The 25,016-nt window shown below is 34.6% G+C and overlaps 1 long non-coding RNA gene across 1 annotated transcript in view; it reads right to left on the bottom strand.

The window, feature by feature from the left end:
* LOC145662137 (uncharacterized) overlaps window positions 1-16,434 on the bottom strand; it is a 34,195-nt gene extending 17,761 nt beyond the window's left edge. Inside the window, exon 1 of the long non-coding RNA XR_014126995.1 lies at window positions 16,281-16,434. This is a non-coding gene — a long non-coding RNA (uncharacterized LOC145662137). The remainder of the gene's footprint in view (window positions 1-16,280) is intronic.
* Window positions 16,435-25,016: the final 8,582 nt, after the last annotated feature.

Here is a 25,016-nt window from a genome sequence, read left to right as displayed (position 1 = left end):
GTGTGGCTATACCTAAGTAGACAAACTACAGCGCGATCAGGTGGCAGGGATAGACGTGGACATGTACAGTATAAACGTGGCAATACCGCTGGCCTCTCATTTCCTAGCAGCACTTAAAGGGAGCTTGGAGCACCGCCTTCAAATGCCAAGATGTTTGTCACGCCGTTTAGTGCCTATTAGTCTTTAGGGATTAACGTTATTACTTTATGGATATCAGGCGGGCACCTAGATATTTTTGTTCGGAGGGGGGAAGGATTTCAAGCTTTGAGGAAAGGTAAGGTCCAATACCAGAAGCCACTACGTCTATGCGGTATTGAACGGGTCTTATTCAGCAATCGAAAAGACGGTAAGTCACGATTTTAGAATGCTTCCACGTATATTTTGAGGAAGAAAAGATAGCGCTAAAGATATACCACATTGATTTGACACCTAGTCTTCCGTTCCAGGCGCTGCTATCGGCTGAAGGAATTCCACTCCCTTTCGCCAAGATTCTCTTGCTTAGCAACAGCGGGACCCTTATTGGCTCAACGCGTGGGTGTGTCGAGGTGTGGGCTTTAGTTCGCATTTTTGCCACGGCTCAAGACATTTTGGCAGCACAATAGAATGTTTTTATTTAGAGCTAGATTTTTTTTTTATAAAGAGCACAGATGAGGTGTAAGATCAGATTTTCATGTTACATCAATCACTTATCTGTTAAATAATATAGTTTTTATTGAGAGAAAGTGTACAATTGTATGTTGAGTTAGAAAGTTTTATGGTCCGGAACCGGTAGACCCCCCATGGACGCGCGCCTAATGAAGATCAATATTGAAACCGGAAGTTGAAGTAGATTTATATCACTTCTAGGTTTAATGTAGAGTTAAAAACAAAAAAGATGGAACGTATTCTTGGAACGCTTAATCAATTGCAGGACATCACTTCTCGCTATCTATTACCGTTTTCACATTGTAGTGATCAACATTGAAAGCTCAAATCGTTCATTTCTCCAGCTCCACCAACGAACTTAATTCCTAATTTTTGGCCATCTTTATCCTGGCCAATATTAATGGTAATTCATGAAGCATCCCTTGAAAGTTTTTCTTTTTCGGACTAATGGACACATGGGAGGAAGTAAGTATTAAAAGGAGATATGGTAAACCAAACTTCCAGAAAAGAGGTAGAAAGTGTTGGAGGGTAGCACAACATGTACGGTAGGAAAGATTACAACTAACAGACGATGTGTAAATACAGGCAACTTCTTCAAGATAGCTGAGCATTATAGTGAACGTCTCTCGCTTTACAATAGTGCTTATGGTGATCAGATCCAAAATTCCTCTTTCTATGTTTAAGATATTTGATTTACTCATTGGTTCCCTTCCCACCATATCTCCAAAACTATTAGAAATAGAATACTAAGGTCTTATAATTAAAAATTAAATAGAGGTTCTATATTTCACGTAGTAATGGCACCATAAAACACCACGACATGAAGGAATTTGATTTGGTTTTTCATCAGCTAACCTTTTCAACAAGCTAAATTTCACCAAGCCAAATTTTAAATATACAATTTTAATTCAAATTAAAATAAGCTTACTTTGGAATGAATGAATACTTGAAATTACAAAATATTTAAGTATTTAGACTTATCGAGTAGAGAGCCACCTAGCTTCAATGTAGCATTGCATTCAATGGACAGATTGGGGCCACGGTGGCTCAGTGGTAGAGCGTTCACCTCTGGTGCATTGGGGTCCTGGGTTCAAACCCTGCTCCCGCCAAGTGAAGTTTGTGGTGAACAAACACCGTGTGCGTGGGTTTTCTCGGGGTTCTCCCGTTTCCTCCCACTTTCTTCATTCCACCATTTCATTCATTTCTCATAATCACCGTCTCCTTTAGCCTAACCGGCATAACCATTGGATGTAAAACTCAAAGATTTCATTTCATTTTTCAATGGACAGGTTATTTTGCATCCTGAGCAATATATTAACCCGCTAATCTCAAGAGCACTGTAATTACTTATCCACACTTACTCCCATGCGAATACATGGGGGAACCAACTTTTGATTGTCCATATATCTTGTGATCGACTGACTGCATCTCCTCCTTCAACGTATTCGGAACCTAACATTCGACCCTCAACATCCTGATAAAAATTGATGATGCTGCTTCGAGTAGTTGTTGAGATTTTGTGTCTCCCAGACAAACGAACAGACAAGGTAAATATATAAAAGAGCTTTAGGTAAATCAAAGTTCTTAAAAATGAAATCGATGTTGACCCACAAAAACCTAGGGAACTATTTAAAGCGAAGTTTTGAACGTAATATTTGCGAAGGTTTCAACCTGTTGTTTTGAATAAGGCTATTCTAAGATAAAATCTAAGAGTTTGACTTTATGTGACAAAAATAGAGTTCACGAGTCAAGGCTAGTGTTGTGAAGGCCTGGAAAACAAACTGAAATTTTGGGTAAAAATCCAGTTTCTTTTTCTGAGCTTGGAAAACGGAAAATTTGGGAAAAATTGAAAGTTTTGAATATTTTACTATATTACTTTTAAAATGAAAACTATTTTATATTTCTAATAAAACTAATTTACACTTAAGATCATTGAGTGTAAAATTTTGAACCCATTAGAAAAAATCTTTTGTTCGGAAATATTAGCAAAAACTGAAAAAATATATTTAAAAAAAACTATTTCTTCGCCTGATGCTAATCTTATTTGCTGTAACGTGTCTGCAGCATATATACAATGTATTTCGCTAGCTGGAAAAACACTTAAAGCAACAGGTTTTAATTTTACTTTTTAGTTTTCTGATATCTGGTAAAAATCATTTTATTATCTGTATATTTTTCGAACAATTCAAAAAGAGAGAGGATCTTATTTATACATACAGAAAACAAGTGCGTACATTTGAGCAGCGAGAAGTATATTAAAGAATTTAACATGAGAATTTGCGTTCGTTACTATTAAAGACTAGTAGAATACCCGTTCATCGTATGGAGAAAATACGTTCCATTTTAGACATAAATGGTACCAAATCTGTACCACTGGACTTAGGTACCCCAGAAACTATGAATTCGACGCTATAGTATTGGTCATTTTCAATTACTTTTACATGTCACCTTCTCCCTTTACGAGTACTAATGGAGGCTGAATTTGAATTTAAATGACATTGGAAGTGTCACTATTCATCTCAGCGTTCTCGAAAACTACGGATTCGACACTATCAGTCATTTTGCACCATTTATATATATCTACCCCTTCCCCTCCCCAAGTTGTGGCGCTGAATTTAGATTTAAACGGCATCGGAAGTATTACTGTTCATTTCAGCGCCCCTGAAAACTATAAATTCACCACTAATATCGACCATTTTGTATCATTTTTATATATCTCCCTGTTCTTCCAAGTTGGAATGCTTAATTTTTACTTAAGCGGCATTAGAAGTGTCACTGTTCATCTCAGCAACCCCGAAAACTAAAGATTCGAAACTAATATCGCTCATTTTCAATATATATCCTTCCTCCAAGTTGCATCTTCAAAGTGAAATAATAAAACCATCCCAGGCCGGAATCTCATCTTGAAAACTTTATCGAGATTGGTCCGGTTTTTCAAAAGTTGTTAAGTTACAAATATAGTTACTTTCATTATATATATATATATATATATATATATATATATATATATATATATATATATATATATATATATATATATATATATATATATATATATATATATGGTTTGTCCCTCTAGAAAACATTTATTTGTTTACATACAAAATTTTGTGCATAAATTTTCTATAAAAGTCTATATTAGAATATTAAATAGTAGTAATTAAATGTTTTAGTGCATGAGTATTAATGACATTTGGCTATTGCTATCATTTTTTAAGAAGTAATTTGGTTAAAATTAACAAAATTTCAGCAGATCAAAGAGCACATTAAGAACTCAGTTTCATTCAAGAGCCCTATTTATTGCAATAGAAACGCTTCATGATGGTAGATGCGTATGCAACTGTAAAAGTTCTGTAATTAATGCACAACCACAGATAAATGACTGAAAAGCACATAAAAGAAATGAGTGAAAACTATTAATCTTCAAGAATAATCACACCAGTTTTGTTTTTGATTTTTTTTTAAAAATATTCGCAATATTGAAATTTCTCAATTTACTTTTTTCACGCGTTCGAGAGGAAAAAACGGTTCCATTACTAGTAAAATTAACCTAATACAAATATTTTTGATATTTTCCCAATTTTTCCGGAAAGAAACCGGAAAAAACGGTTTTTTACCAACAGGTTCAATATTTCCGGAAATTTTACAACACTAGTCCAGACACGTAGCAAGAATTTCATTTCGAGAAGAGGGATAAGGACGTAAAAATATTTCGAGGTTTCTACTTCAAGAACTTGCCTTATAGTTTATAGGTCTGCACGTTAGACCTAGGAAACATACCTAAATTTATTAAATTTATATTTATTAACTATCTATTGGTCAAAAGAAAGATGAACCTCTAATTTCTCTTTAAAGTGTAGGTAAATTACTTACTATAAAACACAATGGTAAGCAGTGGCGGATCTATGCCAGGGCCGGGGAGGCCTAGGCCCCCCAGTTTTTTGAATGACAAAAAATATTTAAGCTATAATTTATATATTTTTGAATGTTTATAGTAAACTCATGATATACTTGGGTTCTGGCTGCCCCCCACCCACCCAAATTTTTGCCTTCTAGATTTGCCACTGATAGAAAGAGTTTATCTGTCCGTTCACAGAAGCAATTTTCTTAGTCCACTTGTGGCCACTAGATCAATTATCTTCAATCAATTATCAATGTCATAAGGTAACAAGGTGGGAATGGGTTGGTACAAGCCCAAGTTCTGTTAAGAAACTCTCCACATATTCTGTTTTGGAGATAGGATTGTGATTCTTTTTATTGAAGAAAATCATCTAACCATCAATGCCGTGAAAAAAGGCAAGCAAGTTAAGATATTAAGTAGCTTGCTGATTGTTGGAAAGGAGGCTGGATTACAGGTATTGAGTAGGTCCAGAATTTCCATAGGTTTATTTACTTTATGTTGCTTTTATATATATATATATATATATATATATATATATATATATATATATATATATATATATATATATATATATATATATATATATATATATATATATATACCACACACTATGTTCAGCCATGAGGACGGGTTCTGAATCAAAATCAGTCCAATAGTTCTGAACTTTTGCAAAATTGTTTAGTATTCCTTCCTCAGCATGTCTTGACAATTTTTTTTTTTTCTAGGGAACATAACACTCCCTTGTCACAAAAACTTGTTTTAACACCGCAAATTAAGTTATCTAAACACGGTACGAAAACTGCTTTTCTGAAATACTCTTCCGAGGAATTGGTTGGCAAATCTAATCTTCCTGTTCGTTTATCTGTCACTCGAAAGAAATGAATTTAACTTTCAAGGACTTCTTTTGCTAGTTTAGAGCAAGTTTTGAAAATATCGTTGAAAGCGTTTCAGATAAAGAAAAGCTCGTACCATCTGAAAACTAGGACCTCCTCTGTTATGAAAGCTATCAATGTACGAAATTTGTTTCTGAATACACATATAAATAGATATTTGTTTTAAATACCTACGAAAATGTTTCATCATATACTTAAGTTTGAATCTTCAGTATTGAGTGTGAGTTATCATCTTGGATTTTATGAGGTACTGCGTTATTTACTTCCAAATATTTGATTTGGTAAATACTTAAGGAGAGAGACTGCTTAACAAAACACCTTACACTGAGATCGCCCTTGTACTCAGTGTTTAAAACTCAAATATGCACACATGTACTTAGCGTTCAAAGCATAAAACATTAAGTACATCCTAGTCTGGTACAACTTTTAAAAATGGAGTAGGAGTGTGTTCTTAATGTGAAGAGCTTTTCTAAGCAGTCCTTCTTAAGTATTTATCATACCTAATATTTGGAAGTGAATAACTCAGTAACTGATAAAACTAAAAAAAATCACGCACTCACATTCGAAATTCAAGATTCAAACTTAAATAAATATATATATTATATATATTAGCATTATCATACCCAATAAACAAGAGTTTTAGGAATGGCCCGAAATTGGATCAAAAGATTGCGATCTTGGCCAAGAATTTTAGGAATGATACAGAAAATGCATTCAAAAATTGCGATCTTGGCCTTTTTTTTTTTTTTTTTTTTTTTTTTTTTTTGTCAGGTACTTTGGATCAGATAGTTACATTTGGTTGGCCCAGCGTCTTTGGCTACACTATATATAGTTCTCCAGATATAAGGCCCAGAAGAAAATTTTTGATTGAAATGTATTGGATCTTTTGATCCAAAAATGGTCGAACTACGTATATTTCCTGTTATTACACCGAAATATCACGAAAGAAAACAAGAAATAAATTATATATGAGAGGAAAATTATAACTTATGCTCAATGATGCTGAGTAGGTACAAATTACTATTTTTATTCAACTGAAAATACGACACACGTATTACAAGTTTGACATCATCGTAATCCTCAAACAAATTTGCTCTTTCCTAGATTCATATTGTTCGCCGAACTCCATTATAAACGTTATCTTTACTCGAATCGTTAGTACTGTTTTAAGTTCCTCATCATTGTCCTGTCTTGCAGGAATTCACACTTTACTCACGAATGTTGAATTTACTAGACCAAATTTAGCAAAGTAAATGTTATCGATAGAGTAGTCGATTTAGTCGGAATAATCGCGCCAAGAAACGCAACTGTGTTCTACTCCCAATTAAGTATCTAGTATTTACTTCAGAGTAACAGCTTAATCTAGTTTGGAGAAACTCTTTCTATGGGTATTACATTTCACTTCATTATCATAATACTAAATCTGAGAGTAAATTTTATTAGAGTTACTATTTTGTATTCTATTTCCCTTCTTTTTTCTTCCCCGAGTCTTCCTTTAACCCTTTTCCACTTTTAACCCTGACCAAAATTTCAGGGAACCTTGTCCCATCCGTTTTCTCCTGGGCTAAGTCTCTGCACGATTGGTTTTGCGTTTAACGTCCCTTTCAACAGCGAGGTTATATGAGACGGGACTTAACTTACTGATTAAACGTGGAATCCGAACCACATGAGCTTCCGCCACGAGTCCGTAAATTAGGGAGATGAAACTCAGGATAAAAACTCATCATTAAACGTTAAGTCGACACGTATCCTAGTGTCCTCGAATATTCTGCTTTGATAGGGAGGAGGGGAAGAGTAATTTCTGGTTGTTCAATTCACTGAATACTCAATGAAAGAAAACAGCTGAACTGTTTAAAATTAAATCTTGAACATAGATGGTACTTGAGCTGAGTTGGAGTTCATCATTCCACTTTGATTGAAATACTCATCCTAAAATGAGAAAGAAATTCAATTTTTTTGAGAAACAAAGAAACTCATGAGGTTCCTAGTCGAGTATAAATAAGAAAAATTCTGCTTGAAGCATTGGGAAGAAGTGAATATAATTTTACATACGCTGAAACTTTCATATAAGGATAAAAATATGACATCTACTTTCATTATAATTTAATTTCAAATAAGATCGTTAAATAGGATGTTTTTATGTTTTTTTCAAACATTGTCATAAATTGCAGAAAAGCTGGAAATTCCATCACGGTTAAACTGGGGCGAAAGGTGAACAAAACGATAGAATACAAATATTAAATTCAATTGAATAAATTTAGAAAATTTCATCCTGAAGGGAAAATTGCATTAATAATTTAAATAGTGTATTAATTGAACTTTCCATCTGAACAGTTACACATTAAGGAACAAAATGTGATATGCGTATGTAATGCTTTCTAATGTGGGGATCTCACCCACTTCTATTAATGTTGAAAGTTGCAGCTCAAAAAAATTAGTGATAGACTAGCAGCGTTCACCCCGCTTCGCTGGGGTCACCCCGGAACGCAATAAACTTTGTTACTTAGATAATTTTTACTTTTTCGCTTTCAAGTGATATGATAAAAACCATAGAAGATTGCAGTAAATGTTAACATTATATCGCCTGTCATTTATGTTAACCCGCCGAGTGACACGGTCATGTGGGTTGCATATAAATACGGTTAGATTTAGCTATGATGAGCTAACAAAGGATTTCTACGTTATGGACACTTGAATGGTCAATTATCTCAAGACACTGGTAATTGAAAATTAAAGTGATATGATAAAAACCATCTAGGGTCCAAATCTTAATAACCCCCCAAAAATGAAAGAAATTGGTTCAGCCGTATTAGCGTGATGAGCTAACAAAGGATTTGTACGTTCTCTTTTATATATATAGATTTCAGGGGAAAAGTTACGTTTCTCTAAACTTTTTTCTGAAGGCCACGCACGATGGCTCAGTGGAACAGCGATTATCTCTGGTTCAAACCGCAGACAATCAAGTTTGTGGCGTACAACAATGTGTCCGTTGGTTTTCTCGGGATACTCCGGTTTCCACCCGCATTCTCTTTCCACCAATGCCTCAAATCATCATTCATTTACTTTAGTCATGTTCTCCCTTAGCCTAAAGGATATAACCGTGGGACGTTAAAAATAAAACTGAAAAGTTTCATTTCATTGACTAAATCTTTGTAAACACCATGTAACCAAGAGAATTACATTCCGAAATAGCAGATTTAAGAAAATACATTTTTATTCTCAACCGTCATATTTAATAGATAATAACAAGCTTAACCATTTTAAGCTCAGATTTGATTTCTTTTTAATTAGCAATTCCTTATTTGCTCGGTTTGATGTGGTGCATAATATTCAGCATTATAACTTTGCGATAGTTCCCGATGCATTCGGTATTAATTTTAACAGAGCACTTAGCAAAATGTTTGCCTCTTTAAAAATTCACTACCGTACAAGCTAATTTCAAACATTATCTTTCTGTTTCTTTCTTTCTTTTTTCTTATTTCTCTGAGTATTAGACACTCATTGTAGTATGTATTATCAAATGGCTATAATGGTTCTTTCTCTGTTAAAGGTGATCACCACTCCCACGCGCATTTTTTTAAAACTTTGCTTGAATTAAAACATGGTTTAGTGTGATGCAGTGGTGTACGCAAGGGTGATGGTTTCAGGGTTCTACCCCATCCCCCTCTTTCATTGAGCAAGATATGGAAAAATAAAAATTCACTATATGAAGGTATGTGCAAATATATATATCGGGTGTTTCAAAACAACACCGATAACGTTTGGAAGGTGATTCCTGACACCAAGATAAGACAAAAAGTATAGACCAACCTGGGTGCCCAAATGCTTCCTTTCGGAGTTATAGGCTGCCGAAAACATGCAAAAATGAACTTTAAAGATCCATAGCTCCAAAAGTATGGGATCTAGCGTAGACGGGTAAAGACTTCACTTAGGAACTAATATGTGCCCTATCCAAAAATCCATGTTTCAGAATCCTTAGGTACTCATGCAACAATTTTTATAGAGGGAGTTCGGCTACGAGCATATAATCTGAAGTACTCACCAACTATCCCTATAAAAATTGTTACGGAAGTGCCGTAGAATTGTGAAACTTTGATATTTGGATAGGGCACATACTAGTTCCTAAGTGAAGTCTTGACCCGACTACGGTAGGTCCTATAATATTGAAGCTATGGACCTTTAAAGTTCATTTTTTCGTGTTTTCGGCATCCTATAACTCCGAAAGGAAGCATTTGTGAACCCAGGTTGGACTATATTTTTTTGTCTTATCCCTCCCGAACGTTGTCGGTGTTGTTTTGAATCAACCTATATATATATACATATATATATATATATATATATATATATATATATATATATATATATATATATGCATGTACTAAATGATATGAGCTTGAGGTATTGAATCTCTTCCACATTCATCCTCCACATGAGATCGTTCGTACGCTACTCATGTAACACTTAACACTTAGATGGTTTAACACTTACGTTAGAGAAATAGTACTTAGTTAAATACTCCGAATTGTATTGTTCTTCCACTGTCAAAGGATACGTTTTATCATAGATTATATCGTTACTCTCATTATCAGATAAATTTCTAGTATCGATTTTTTTTTCAGATTCAAAGACTGCGTCTTAATATAAATTATAATTTTGTACTATGTACAAAAATAATGGGAAGAAACGTGAGAATTCTATGGAAACCCATGGACATAACGTTATCCACCACAAACTCAGATGGACCTGGATCGAACCATGGGCTTCTTGGCCCAGGGGTAGGTGCCTTACAAAACTTTTTTTTTTTTTGTACTTCCTGGCTCTTACTTCCTTTTTTTCCTACTTTTCAGGACTATCGGACTCGACAGGCACACAATCTGAACTTACTCTGTGGAGTGGGACTCAAAATCACATTCGATTTTGCCTCACGGATCCACTGAAGTACAGTGACACCAAAGAAAGAAGTTTGTTACTGCAAAATATGTCATGTACATCTCTATTGATAAAAAAGCCTTTAAAACTACTTATTGCAAACCTATCTAAATCTATTGATAAAAGAAGAAATCTTATCTGAACGAATAACTTGCTGACTGATCAACGGCCAGCCGAAAGTGCTTAAATAAGAAACCCGAAGTTTGAACAGTATATAGGATTTTATCACGTAAGACGCCACTGAGGAAGGGTTTTCCCATAGTTTTGCTTATAGTATACTTAAATATGATTTTAACTACTCGCTGAGCAAAAATAATTCGTTTGTTGTAAAAATTATTAATGTGTGTGACAGTTTCGCCAAGTATCCACTTTGGTTTCATCCGACACTATGAATACACAGTTAGTGATAGAATGAATATATAATAAGAGACAGCGAAAAATCGACGAATCCTGATTGGTTACTTAAGACCTATGTTTTTGATTGATTAGAGTTTGTTAGCACTGAGGCTATATGGTTCACAATTTACTGATTAGAACGAGATCCGGACTACAATTTGATCATACATCAAGTGTCGACCCCCCCCCCCCCAAGACCATGCTCACTCGATTATCTCAAAGAGATACCTACAGGTGAGTAGTAGCATTAGTACAATTCTTAATTTTGTTCTATAATTATAACTGTATGATTATAATCACGACCGGATCCAGGATTTTCTGAGAGGGGTGCACCAATAACTATCAGTACATTTGAATCAAATTTATTTTTTTAATTGCTTTTAGGCATCTGTGATGTGTATGAGAAACTGACTTAAACTATTGTGTTTAGCAAAACCGCTTTGTTTTAAGCCCGAAACGGAAACATGACATGAAGTTTTAGGAAAGTATTGCTATTTCCACTGCCAGTTTCTCACTTTAGATAGTGTATATTGAGAACTGAAGGGGTGCACGTGCTCCGGTGCACGCCACTAAATACGGCCCTGATTACAACTGCCTATAACACATTTAGATGAAAAGAACTGAAATGGAATTTTCATTTAGTGTCCCAAGATGCCCTTTAGGTTAAAGATACTGTTTCTTTTTTCTATGAGACGAAAAAATTTCTCGTGTTGTCTCGAAAATTACACAAGAGTCGAGACCGTAAGTATTTTTTTTACCGACATGAGAAAAAAAAATCACGAGTCTCGTGGAGAAAACTAGTTCTCCCAAGTTTTAAATCTCAAACAATGTTTTAGTGTCAGATCATTCAAAGTATAAAAACTATAAACTGATTAAGTAAATGAACATGATGAAGAGTTTTATCAAAATTTTAAGGTATATAATTCATTGTACAATATACAACAATAATAAAATATGTTGTTACATGTTCTTATATCACATCCATTGTGGACCTTTTGTGACGTGGAAGGATTCTGATCTGAACTTGTAAATGAAATTAAGAAAATAAATGAGTGCATAAATTTTGTACATAAATTTAGAAAACAAGAAGAGACAAGCTTTTCCGAGAATCGAGACGGTGCTTCTACAAAATTTATGAGGTGCGACGGGCAAATTAGACTTCTTTCACACTACATGCCGTGCAGTGAACGGTGCCGAGCCGTGTATACAAAAGTCGTGCCGTAAACATCAGGGCAGCTTTTTTTTTTTTCTCAGCAAAACTAATTTGTCGTTTTCACGATAGAGACAGTACAGATGATCGAGATAGGTACTGGTTCTACTTAAAATCTAAAGGACGAAGGCATAGAGAAAGGAAATGGGTTCATTTCTTGAATATTCAAAGACTTGTAGCTGGTGCATTTGTGCTATTATTTAGTAACTTACGAAGTGATGAAAGAAAGTTTTTTAAAAATTATTTTCGTATGTCGATAGCAACCTTTGATGAATTGTTAGAGAAAATAAATTGGAATTCAATCTGTTGCAAACCTCCCTCCAAGTAGCTGTTGTTTTGTTCTTTGACTTGTATGAATCGAAAGATTTGTCTCACACACAGTATGGGCCTTTCTTCTTCAGCCAAACTAAGTACCGTAATGTTCCTATATCTTCCATGAAATCAATTTATTAAGTTATCCAAAAGCAACTCCATCTAGCACCTTTCAATAAACTAGCAAACATAATATTATCAGGCGCGCGCCGTCTAGTCTGAAGAGAACCGTGAGCAACGATAGTTATCAACATGCCGTGTACGGCGCGGCACCGAGCCGCGTCTTGAAGAGCTCCGTGATGTTTACGGCGGCCGCAAGCGGCGAAACGCCGTGGCCGGATAATCTGAAAAGCCTCACATATACTAATAATCACCGCGCCGTGCCAGATGCATCACTCGGCAAACGTCGCATATTCTGAAATAGGCGTTCTTATTTCTCATCTTTAGACTCGTGGCCAATAATAACTAAAGAAGAAATATGATTAATGAAAGTAAGTGCCTATACAAAAAATAGTGGAGTGAGAATGTGGAAGGAAACGCGAGAACGGTGAAGAAAACAGCAAGGAGGGTGTTGTTTTCTAGAAACTCACATGGTTCGGGATCTCACCACAGGTGAGTTCTCTACTACTTTCCCACTCTACCTCTAGCATTTACATACCATTAAGATATCTAAGAATACCAAAAGTTTTGTAATAATTGTTGAATATGAAATTGTTCAAAATGGAGTGAATAATTCATTGATTTGATTTTTGAGTTTAGAGTCCCATTCAGCAGCTAGGTAATATGAGATGTGGGCCTACTGTTTTACGTGGGATCCGAACCACGTGAGCTCCCTCCGGGAATCGAATTCGGGTTTCCCCCGTCAAAGGCGTGTACGCATGGACGGAATAAACGGATCTATTCTTTCCTTTAAGCAGGCATTTAGGAAAGAAGTTTACAAATTCATAACATAGAGATTGTCAAATTTTTCTGTGGTGAGAAAAGTAAGGCTTTCCCGCTATAGACTGTAATGTTCATAAGTTACATAGGCTTATAGAAATTACTGTTTTCACATAATAAAATTGGATAATTTTATTTCAAAAGTAGACCTTTTTCATTTTAAAAAAATAGCACTCATAAAACTCAAAATGTATATTACAAAATCTCTGTTACCTTTTATTTGTGATTTAGATAATGAAGACATGGCATTTCTTAACAGTCGCACATAATATTTTACGCCCAAAGGACTCCCTGTAGCCAATGATGCCAACCAGTGGGAAATATCTCATTTTGTATGGAATTTTTAGACATTATTTTTCCGAAAAAGATATAGGGAATTGTCGTCGAAATTGAAAACATGTGTTGGATTTTTCGGATATATAAAATCCACACCAACAAAATTCTCTACTTGCGAAAAATACACATAATGGGTGATCAAAGAGCGTAATTTGCAAATTTTAACCAGACATTTTCTTTTTATCTTGAAAGTTCGTGCTATTGAGAAAGTGGTGTGTGGAGTGTATGATAGGCAAAAATTAACTGCCAAGGAACTAAAATTGTGGTCTGGTAGAATATAATAATGAACTAACGAATGAATGAATGAACAAAAGAGAAAGAAAATATCAAACGAGAAACAAATGAAACAAGGAAGGTAAAATATCAAACTGAAAACAATCAACTTCCAAACTTTTCCGCTCAAAATGAGTGGAAGTGCTATTTTTCCAACATCGTACGGTTCAGCATAAGGTAGCACAAAGATCTAATCGTTTCATTTTACATTGTATTATTATTATTATTATTATTATTATTATTATTATTATTATTATTATTATTATTATTATTATTATTATTATTATTATTATTATTATTATCTTGTAATAAATATAACAAGGAAAATTCGAAAACATAAGCTCACAATGTGCTGATTTCAAACCTTGAGTGAGGAATTTAATCTTTCGTAATTGATTTTGTTCATATTTATGGTCATTTACGAATGATTATATAGGCCCTACCTCACTGAAGATTCGGCAGCAGCGCACTGCAAGCTTATTGGTTGACGCCATACGCCAATTCGAGTGACGCAGACTATAGTTAGATACTACATAAACACAGTATCTTGTATTATTGGACCCCCCAAACTTTGAACCCCTCCCAACAAAAATTTTTGAATGTGCGCCTGGGTAGGAGACAGCGCTGTTGTCGACAACTGTAAGCCTGGCTGCGAAACTATTGACAAACTGAACTATCTCTTGTTTGTAATTAGGATGAAGAATTTTCAAATATTTTTGCCTAGATGTTTATGCATCCAGTATCTCTCTTAAATCTTTTGAACTGTGCACATTAATGTTACTCGCAGACTGATATGTTATTGCATTATAAATACAATATTTCCCCAAAAGCAGTGGCGGATCTAGTCCGGGGCTGGAAGGTCTAGGCTTCCCAGTTCTTGGGTACATTATATGTAGTTTTCCAGATAAAATTTCTGTTGGCCGATAATTAGTTTATGGATCAGGGCCAAAATAATTTTGAAAGGTCCGTCAATCTAGTTTTCGTATTTTTTTTCATGGAAGAAGTGCATCATACTGAGTTAAGTGATAGTTCGGGTTGGCTACAGTATATGTAGTTCTCCAGATATGAGGCATACAAGAATATTTTTTATTGAAATATAATGGATATTTTGATCCAAAAACATAGGAGGCCAGCCAGAACTGAGACTATGATAGGTATATTATGAGTTAACAATTTCTGATGGGTCCTACAGAATTTTTGTACTTGAGCTTTTTTTTTTTTTTTTTTTATGGCTATTATGGCTAAGTTGGACGTTAACATAGTGGATTTCAAGTAATGTTTTAAACATTGCACAACAGAAAAAATGCAACTGAAACTACACTTTAAAAACGGTATAGTTGTAAGAACCAGAAGTATGATTGAATGCAACAAAATGGCTCCAGCAATACTAATAGCTGGAAGGATAATGTTATATGGTTAAAAATATAGCTGGATCAACAAAATGCATTGCTGTTGCAGTCAGTTTTATGATGGTAACAACTACGTCAATTATGGAACTTGTAATTATAAAACTACCACATAATTGGAAATACCAAGACCATCACAAGATTTTATAATTACAAGTACCATAATTGACATAGGTGTTACCATCGTAAAACTGATTGCGACAGCAATACATTTTGTTGATCCAGCCAGGAGCGTAAATAAGGGCCCCGGAGACCCCGCATTGCGGGAGGGTCTCAAGCCATCAGGGGGGCCCCAAATCGTGAAGTGGAATGTAGAGAAGGGGCTGCACTCCACGCTGTCTGCGGGGAGGCTCCCAAACCTTTAGTTATACCACTGGATCCAGCTATATTTTTAATCATATAATATTGTCCTCCCAGTCATAAGTATTGCTGGACCCATATTGTTGCATTCAGTTATACTTCTGGTTCTTACAACCATACCGTTTTTAGAGTGTAGTTTCAGTTGCATTTTTTTCTGTTGTGCAATGTTTAAAACATTACTTGAAATCCACTATGTTAACGCCCAACTTGGCCAAAACATCCATCGGAAAAAAGTTCAAGTACAAAACTTCTGCAGGACCCATCAAAAATTGTTAACTCATGATATACCTATCATAGTCTGAGTTCTGGCTGGCCTCCTATGTTTTTGGATCAAAAGATCCATTATATTTCAATCAAAAATATTCTTGTATGCCTCATATCTGGAGAACTACATATAATGTACCCAAGCCTAAACAATTACTTAACTCAATATGATGTGCTTATTCCGTTAAAAACAAAAAACAAAAAAAAAAAAAAAAAAACGAAAACTTGCTTTAGGGTCCCTTCAAAAATGTTGTGGCTCCTGATTCAAAAAGTAATTATTGATCAAGATCACAATCTTTTGATCCATTTTTTTTGGATCATTCCAAAAATTCTCGTTATAGATTCGGTACCGCCAAAAAGCCTAAATCTCAAAGGACCAAAATCTTGTCCTTTTTTCTAAATAGATTCTATCTTACCTTGAAAGCCATTTTTGGGGCTTAGTTTTGTCTTCGAACGGAGACTTGAAGCTCTCTGCGGTACGTCCACAAAGATTTCTAGTACACAAATTTTCGGAAGATTCAAGGTGTCTTTTATATATACCCTAAATAAACACATATTCTCTGGAGGTTTCCATATCCTTGAGGCATCAAATTGACTTCCCAGTTACGTATATTCAAATTATGCAAGAATATTTCCAGGGCGAACGGGGAAGTATATTTTAGTTTCTCTTAACATCTCATAAAACTATCTGGTGCAATATGTGAATTATATCTCGAGAAATGACCTAGATGGCTACATATATTTCTTGTTTCTTTGTTTTTATTTCCTTCCTCATTATACACGCTTTGTTAATTATTCGTGGGTGAAAAGTAAAGGGAAAAAGCATAGTTAAAAAGGGAAAATGCGTTCATATTTTCTCTCGCCGTGACCTTTGCTTAACAAATTGCCAAAGGGATGAATAACACAAGGTTGATACACTAAGTAAGGAAGCAATGAAAAGAAGAAGAAGAAGAAGAAGAATGGGAAAAGTTATCTATGCATAATCAAAATAGACGGAAAAGGAATACAGACATAACAGAGAGCGCTTTTCGTATCATACGGAATTGATATAGTAAAGCCTTATTCAGCAAAGAGCTTGTGTAATTATTGCACTAAAACAGAAAATGCAAGTACAATAAGTAATATTCAACAAACTATTACCTATATATGTAACAATAGACTTTGTACTTGAATTTTTAATTTGTATTATATTCATTTTGATGAGTTAAGTAGAAATGGGAACAACGTAAAATGTATAATTACATAACAACGTAATTATTTATTTACAAGTATATTATGTGTCACTCTTAGGAGTATGATTTTCACTATTAAAAGAAGGCAAACAACATAGTGGTACTTCGGTATACGTCCTGTTTGGAATAAGTCTAATTTCGTATATATATATATATATATGTCCTGTTTAAACATCAAAAATTTTTCCTGGTATACTACCTAAATTTCACAATGATAGAGCACTTACCTCTGTTGCGTAGGGTTGTTGATTCGATCCCCGTCCAAGTAAGTTTGAGGTGGACAACATAGTGTCTGTGGAACTTCTCGGGATACTCCCGTTTCCTTCTACATTCTCATTCCACCACATCCTGCCATCATCATTCAGTTGCCTTAATGAGTCATTTCCTTTAGTCTAACAGGCATAATTGTGGGGCGTTAAATTGAAAGATTCAATTTTCATTTACTACCATTGTTTGAAATACGACTGGTGTGGTAAAACTTGCATGGATCAAAATGAAGTCCTTACGTTATTAATAAAAGTAATTCGTTGCGAAATGAATGGATGTCAAAAGTCTAGCAGAGGTTACCACCCCCAACAAAGCCCAAATAAGTCGTAAAAGCATTATCTGAAGCGACCAGACAATGTCACATTTTCGAAACATACTGAGAAGAAAGCATAATGGTCATTCCATGTCAAATCACCTAATTTTAAAACATGACCGTGCTTCTACAACGATTAAATCACTGGTTCCTTTTGTAATAAATTTGAGCCATTAAATAATACACACTCCGTCTCTTTTTGATTCCATTTATTTATATCTGGCTGTCCTGACAACGACGTTCCAAAGTCTTATTATTATTTTTTTTAAACATTTGAATATCTTTATATATTAACATTAACTTTATATCTATTTTCCTTCTATTCTTCTGATATTAAAATCAGCCAAGCCTAGTACAAATTTAGAATATTTTACGGCCCAAAATTACAAATATACAATGTACAGTTGTATTTCAATGTCTCAGATTTTGTTCAAATTTTTAGCCAATGAATTATGTTAAATTTTTTTTCTCGATTTTTTGGATGTGAAATGGGTCAGGGAGAAATGTTTGAAAAATGTAAATTTTGCTTCAATTTCACTTTCCGGCACTCAGCATCATGGAACTAAAATTACCATAACTTCCTTATTTTTCAAGTTATTGGGCTCATCCAGGTACCAAATGAAAGCTTAAGTTTTACACTTTCAGTAAATCCTAAGAAACCTTGCAAAAATTACACTGTCAAACATTAATGGGCATACAAAGCAAATTTTAAAGTTTTTTTTACAATTGTACCATTGCTCAAAAGTTACAACTATGAAACTTTTGAAACTTTGTACATTCATCTTAACACGAACATGGTATGGTTAGAAAATAAAAACAGTGTTTTCTGTATTTATTATTATTATTATTATTATTATTATTATTATTATTATTATTATTATTATTATTATTATTATTATTATTATTATTATGTATTTTACATATATAGGAAAATATATAGTTTTAAGTTTTGTTACAAATTGTGTCATTGCACATACGTTACAACTATGAAACTTTTGAAATTTTTTTTTTAGAGAATCATCTTAGTACATAAATGATATGGTTAAAAAATAAAAAGCCGGAACCTTTTTAATAAGAACGTAATATTTCCTCTTCTGTCTTAACAAGGAGGTCACGACAAACTTCGAAAATACCAAATAGCATATATACACTTTTATTGAAAATAAAGAGTTTTTATGGTTTTCGTTTTCCTTTTTTCTGTCTAGAGAAAAAGTTGTGAATTTTTGTTCCTTCTTGAAGCCAGTAATTGTACTCATGGTCTAGAAATATTTGGGCCCTTTTGTCTCTCTCGCTCGCTGGCACTTCCTCGCGCCTCGATTTTTTCTTTCATTCCTTTCTCACATTTCAATATAAACCATAAAAGCTCTGAAATAACCAGATTTTTTTTTTCTGAAAAGGCTGACCTTCCACAACGAAATAATTCCAACAAATTTGTCTCTCGCTGAAGTTCGAGCACCGCCCGCTGGAGTCATTCTCCTCTCGCTCTCTATCTATAGAGGATGGAACGGGCGATGAATTCGAGTAAACTGAAAGCCAGTACAAAATTCGGTTGCGACTCCAGCTCTGTACTCTCTTCACAGAGGACCCTTTGCTCAGTTCCAATTTTAATGTATCCAATTAATTGTTTTTTTTATTCATTCTCAGTAAAAGGATTAAATGAAAACAACTCTAGATTTTTTTTCGCAAAGTTTATCCATTAATTTAGTAGAGGTTTCCAGAACATTTTGGCAGCATGATTAGTATTCTGAAGAAAATTATGTGAACAATGTACTGTATGTGTGTCATTGCTGAAATTCAATATTTGTGGAATTCTCGATCCCTATTGAAAACAAACATTATCACCTTACTTTCGCTCCTTTACAGAAAGAGAAGAAAAAACAAGAAACAAATCACTAAGAAATATTTATTATCATTACGTTTATTTTATTATAAAATTAAGACGTAAGAATCATACATTTTAAAAGCATCTTTTTATATATGTACGTAAGAGTTTTTACTTACAAAACTGCAGTAATATGCTTCTGGGCATTATTATTATTATTATTATTATTATTATTATTATTATTAGTAGTAGTAGTAGTAGTAGTAGTAGTAGTAGTAGTAGTAGTAGTAGTAGTAGTAGTAGTAGTAGTAGCACAAATATATATATAGCCTATACAGGGTGAATCTGAAAGGTCTGCACAAACTCCTCGAGGTGTTTCGTGTCGCCAAAAGAAGACAAAAAGTCCTCTTGCATGTTATCGAATTCTGCGTCGTGTACAAGTGACAGGGCGGTGCAAACTTGGAATCGACAACCGAATTTTGACAATTGGAACGGAATAGAAAGATATAGCCACCACTGCATACAGATATCTTCCTCGTTTGTTGCGGGGGCGTGGTGGCTCAGTGGTAGAGCGTTCACCTCCGGTGCTTGGGGTCCCTGGTTCGATCCCAGCTCGCGCCGTGTGGACTTTGTGGGGGACAAACACCGTGCTCGTGGGTTTCCTCGGGGTTCTCCCGTTTCCTCCCACTTTCTTTATTCCACCATTTCACTCATTTCTCATTATCACCGTCTCCTTTAGCCTAACCGGCATATCCGTGGGACGTTAAACTTAAATATTTCATTTCATTTTTTTTCCTCGTTTGTGAAGACATTAAGGAATTGACTCTCTTAAAACTCGGTTAAGATAATCGCTCTATTTATCTATTGCAAAAAAAAAAATATAAATAAAAAATAATAAAAACAGAACAAGACAGAAAATTTAATGAAATTTTGAGTTTTACGTGCCGATTAGGCTAAAGGAGACGGTGATAATGAGTAATGAATGAAATGGTGGAATGAAGAAAGTGGGAGGAAACGGGAGAACCCCGAGAAAAACCCACGCACACGGTGTTTGTCCACCACAAAGTTCGCTTGGCGGGAGCAGGGTTTGAACCCGAGACCCCTAGCACCAGAGGTGAATGCTCTACCACTGAGCCACCGCGGCCCCCAGAACAAGACAGAGTCACCGTGTGGAGCGGAATAACGTATGTGCTAACGAACATAACAGTCGTATAAGGCCCGCTAGTATGAGATTCTAATAACTGGTGATGCTCTGTATTATTGAATCGAGCGATCCTCTCTCTTGCTAATTTGAATCCCAATTATAGTAGTAAGTCTCTAATGTCTGACAAAACACGCAATTTTATATCAAAATCTGAATGTGCTTCGTAAATATTTAAGAATATACGGTAAGTTATAAATTGGGGAGAACCACTCTCTCATTATTGGCTCACTTCACCTGCGAGCAATTGGGAAGATAGGAAATTGTCAGAAAAATAAACTATAATCAATGTACACTTTTGCTTACCCAGCTTCATGAATAGGCTTTCTTCCAGAAAATTTTGTCCGGTATCAGAATTTGATGAGGCTGCATTGGAACATTATTTTTAAAGGAATGTGTCCCGAACATAAGTAACTTGTAATCAAAATTTAATTTGTCTTGACTCATGAGGATCTTTGCCCCCGGAAGTATGCCTGGAAGAAACACTGGTCTTGGAGAGAATTTAGAGTACTTAAAGGGAAGAACTAATGGACTATGGTCAAGGAGACGAGCTAAACGGGGATGCGATCCACAGTGTGATAACTATCCATCATCTAACTTAAACCCCTGATGTCTAGTTTAAGTCGTTCGTACCAGGAAATTATTTAAATACATATATTGACATAGATACAAACACTCATATATGTACATATTTACAGTATATTTATTTTTACATGTATATCTCAACATTCTTTTTACAATAATTTTTACATTTATGTACAAATTCTATTTACGTATTTACAATATTCTACACTATATATATTTTTTACAATTATTTACAAACATTATTTACAGATATTAAAATTATATACAGTTTTAACATACGTACATATTTACATAATTGTATTTGAATATACATTGGACACTGCGTATGTATTTACAAGTTCAATCAATGGAACGCAATCTCAGAAGAAATCACTAGTTTGAATGAAATGGAATACCGCTCTACAACTGCTGATCAATCTCACCAAGGGATTGATTCTATATGGCTGAAATTTATTTATATCTTCCAGCAACGATTCATTCTCAAACTGAATTATTTTGACGACAAACGTTTTATATTTCTTTTAGATGTTTCAAAATGTTATATTTCTCTTTAGTTAGTATCATCAGACATTCAGAAACAAGGAGTTTGCTATTGGAATCTTTTCGGGAAGCCATTCTTTCAATTTTTCCAACTAGAATGTCTTCAGTGTCTTCTGGTATTTGGAAACTTCTTTCCTTTTCTTAAGCTCATTGACTTAATTTTATAAAATTGCACATTTTTGCTTTCTTTCAGCGACCAAATTCTTCAGGGGTCATAATGATTACGTTTGTTCTTTCAACTGGGAAAGGCAGTGGTGAGCTGTTCTAGTTTCATAACGAATATCAAGATCAAGTGACAGCTGGTAAACACATCTCTAATGTCACAATATAATGATACAGATGATGTAATCAATTACCTGCCAACAGATGACATGATTGATCACAAACTCTTTTCATCCATGACCATTGTCTGTCATTCGTTATTTCACTTCTTGAGACTTTTGATGGGGAACAATCATCAAATGTTTTCTTCAGACTTACTATAGCATGTCCTGGTTGAAGTTAAAAACGGAGATATCTATCTCAGAAGACGAGGATTGAGTGGTAGACAATGTCACGATGCTGCTATCTAATCAAGAAAGAAAATACAAAGGAGTAATATGCGAAGTTAAGGGAAATTCAACAGTGTTCTAATTTCCAAACAGCTTATTCTAAGATGACAGCAGTTGAAATGTTTGATGGGCGCGGTGACCAAATTGCAGATCTTTCCTCAATGTAACTTCTGAAATTGAGTTGATATTGGAGTCAGAGAATACAGAAAGTGGCTGACAAAGGATGATTTGTCCCCTTCATATTACAGTTGGAAAAACTGAAGTAATTGATCAGTTGAAGAAAAATATATCTGATTATCCCAGTTGAAATATCTCTTTATCTTTACTTGGAGACTCACCAGGCAAAATAATCAGTAACTGAAAGATTTAAGTAAACATCCACCTCGATCTCGCCAGTTAGTATAATTCTTTCTGCAGCAAGTTAAAAAGGCCTGTTGCCCTTTTACGCAATAGCACTGAGACCATCTTTCATTTTCCAGGAAGGTGGAACATTTAAACAACTATTTAATCTGGCGAAGACATTGTAGCAGACCATAAGAAAGTGGGATTTCCATTCCAGACATTCAGGTGAAGGCACTGGGGTTTTCGTTCTTGATTTGCAGGCGGATCGTTACAAGATGTGGCTCCTGAAACCTTCTATAGTTAAAGAAGAATATCCTGGGTCGTCAGAGGTCTTCCTTCTTCTCATGAGCTTTTGTTTGGGGTCTTGGAATATCCTACCATAACTCTAATTAAAAAAAATTATCATCTTAAATGAACAAAATACGTGTTCTGCTTACAAAATGTCTACAGCGAATAATTTTCATAGAAACATTATTATCGTTATATTGTTGTTCAAGTTCTTTGTTGTTCCCGAGATATAGACCAGAAAAAGTTCCGATTTCGGGAGATTTAAGGAGCCATATCTCGGAAACTGTAAGTCATAGAGAGATGATATTTTGCGAATATCGAAATATTTTCGTCTTCCGTTGTCACTTGCAGTCTACTGTTAGTTTGTAATCCTTGTTCCTCTTCTTCGAGTCGTTCAATTCAATATCTTACTGTTTTAATATCCAGGCTCATGGCTCAAGCAACTTACTTTTTAAACATTTCAGCTTCCTATATGCAATTATTCTTCCTCGACAGCTCAGGATGTGATTGAACTGCAAAAAAACTCTCAGATCTTCTGGACTGGTGTAGTATGTGGAATCTAAAAGTAAATCCCTAAAAATCTTCTACTATTACATTTTCATTAAAGAAAATCAAAATCCCTTCTACCTACTTCATTGGAGATGATCCTATTGCTAAGGTCTCATCTCAGAAGGATCTCGAGGATGTGTTCGACGACAGACTTCTGTTTACTGATCACATTGCTGCCATGAGCAAGAGTGCTATTGCGATTATTAGGTCTCCTGTACAGGTTTACAGAGATTAGGGATATTACAGCCTTAAGTATATTCTATAAAACGTTTATTTCAACCAAAATAGAGTACTGTTCCACAATTTGGAGTATGGCTAGCGTGTCAAATCTCTCTCGCATTGATTCAGTTCTAAATTTCTTTCTTGCCATTGTCAGGAAAAGAATACCTTCTGTACGCTGTTTAAGTAAACCTGAATTGTTGACTGTTCTTGGCATCCGTACACCTTCATCTCGTCGCATGCTACTTGATATGATGTTTCTTCATAAAATTCTAAATGGGAAACTCAAATGAAGAACTAATATCTAAATTTAATATTCGGGTACCTGCAAGAAGAACTAGAAATAGTGAACTACTTCATTGCAACACGCCTCGATTATCAATTATTCAGCGTTCTTTGTTCCATAGACGCTTCTGAATTTAACTCCATTGCTTCTGACGTGAATATTTATAAATCTGAGAATGTATTCCGACTGGAAATTATTGCTACACTTATAGAACCTTAGTTTTCTTTCAATTTGTTATTGCTACACTTATGTACCTTTATATAGCTTTCTGTTTACACTTGATATTGTTAATTTTATATTCTATATTATATAGTTTCAGTGTAAAATGGCTACCTTGCTGTATCTGGAACTTTGGCAAATAAATAAATAAATAAACATAGTATTTTTTGTTGTTTATGATACCTAAATTTTAAAGCCTCATTAATTTTCTTTATCCAAGTCTCTACCGCGTGTGCTATTCAAGCCCCTGAAAATGAACCAACGAAGACAGTTGATATTTGCAGATAATGTCAGAAGACAATTGTCGCAATAGTGAGGGTAACATGTCTTTGGCTCCCTACTCCCCACTACAACATCTGTTGCATCATAGTTAGAACTTGGCCCTCCACACTCTATACACTCTCTATGAGAACTAATCTACAGTTTAAAATAAAATCCGAACCACCGTGATGCATTTCGAATGTTTTCCATTGAAAATCAAATCACGACAATATGCACAAAAGATGTACACGCTAACCTCTAGACCAGGTGCAATGACTATAAGTTATTAGTATATTTTCTTACTAGCTTTTTTCTTTTTTAAAAAAGTAACTCGGATATATTTCTCTCGGATATATTCGATTACTTAAAAATTGTTACAATTGGAATTTTATTGTTGAGTTTATAGAAAATTTTGACAGGCTTTCAACAACAGAATGTGATCATCATCATTGTCATTTCTTATATGTTCCTGAAGTC

This window comes from Thermobia domestica, chromosome 10 (assembly GCF_964235325.1).
Source record: "Thermobia domestica chromosome 10, izTheDome1.hap1.1, whole genome shotgun sequence".
NCBI lineage: Eukaryota > Metazoa > Arthropoda > Insecta > Zygentoma > Lepismatidae > Thermobia > Thermobia domestica.
Note: the sequence above shows the minus strand (reverse complement) of the source record. Positions and strands in the feature narration are given on the sequence as shown.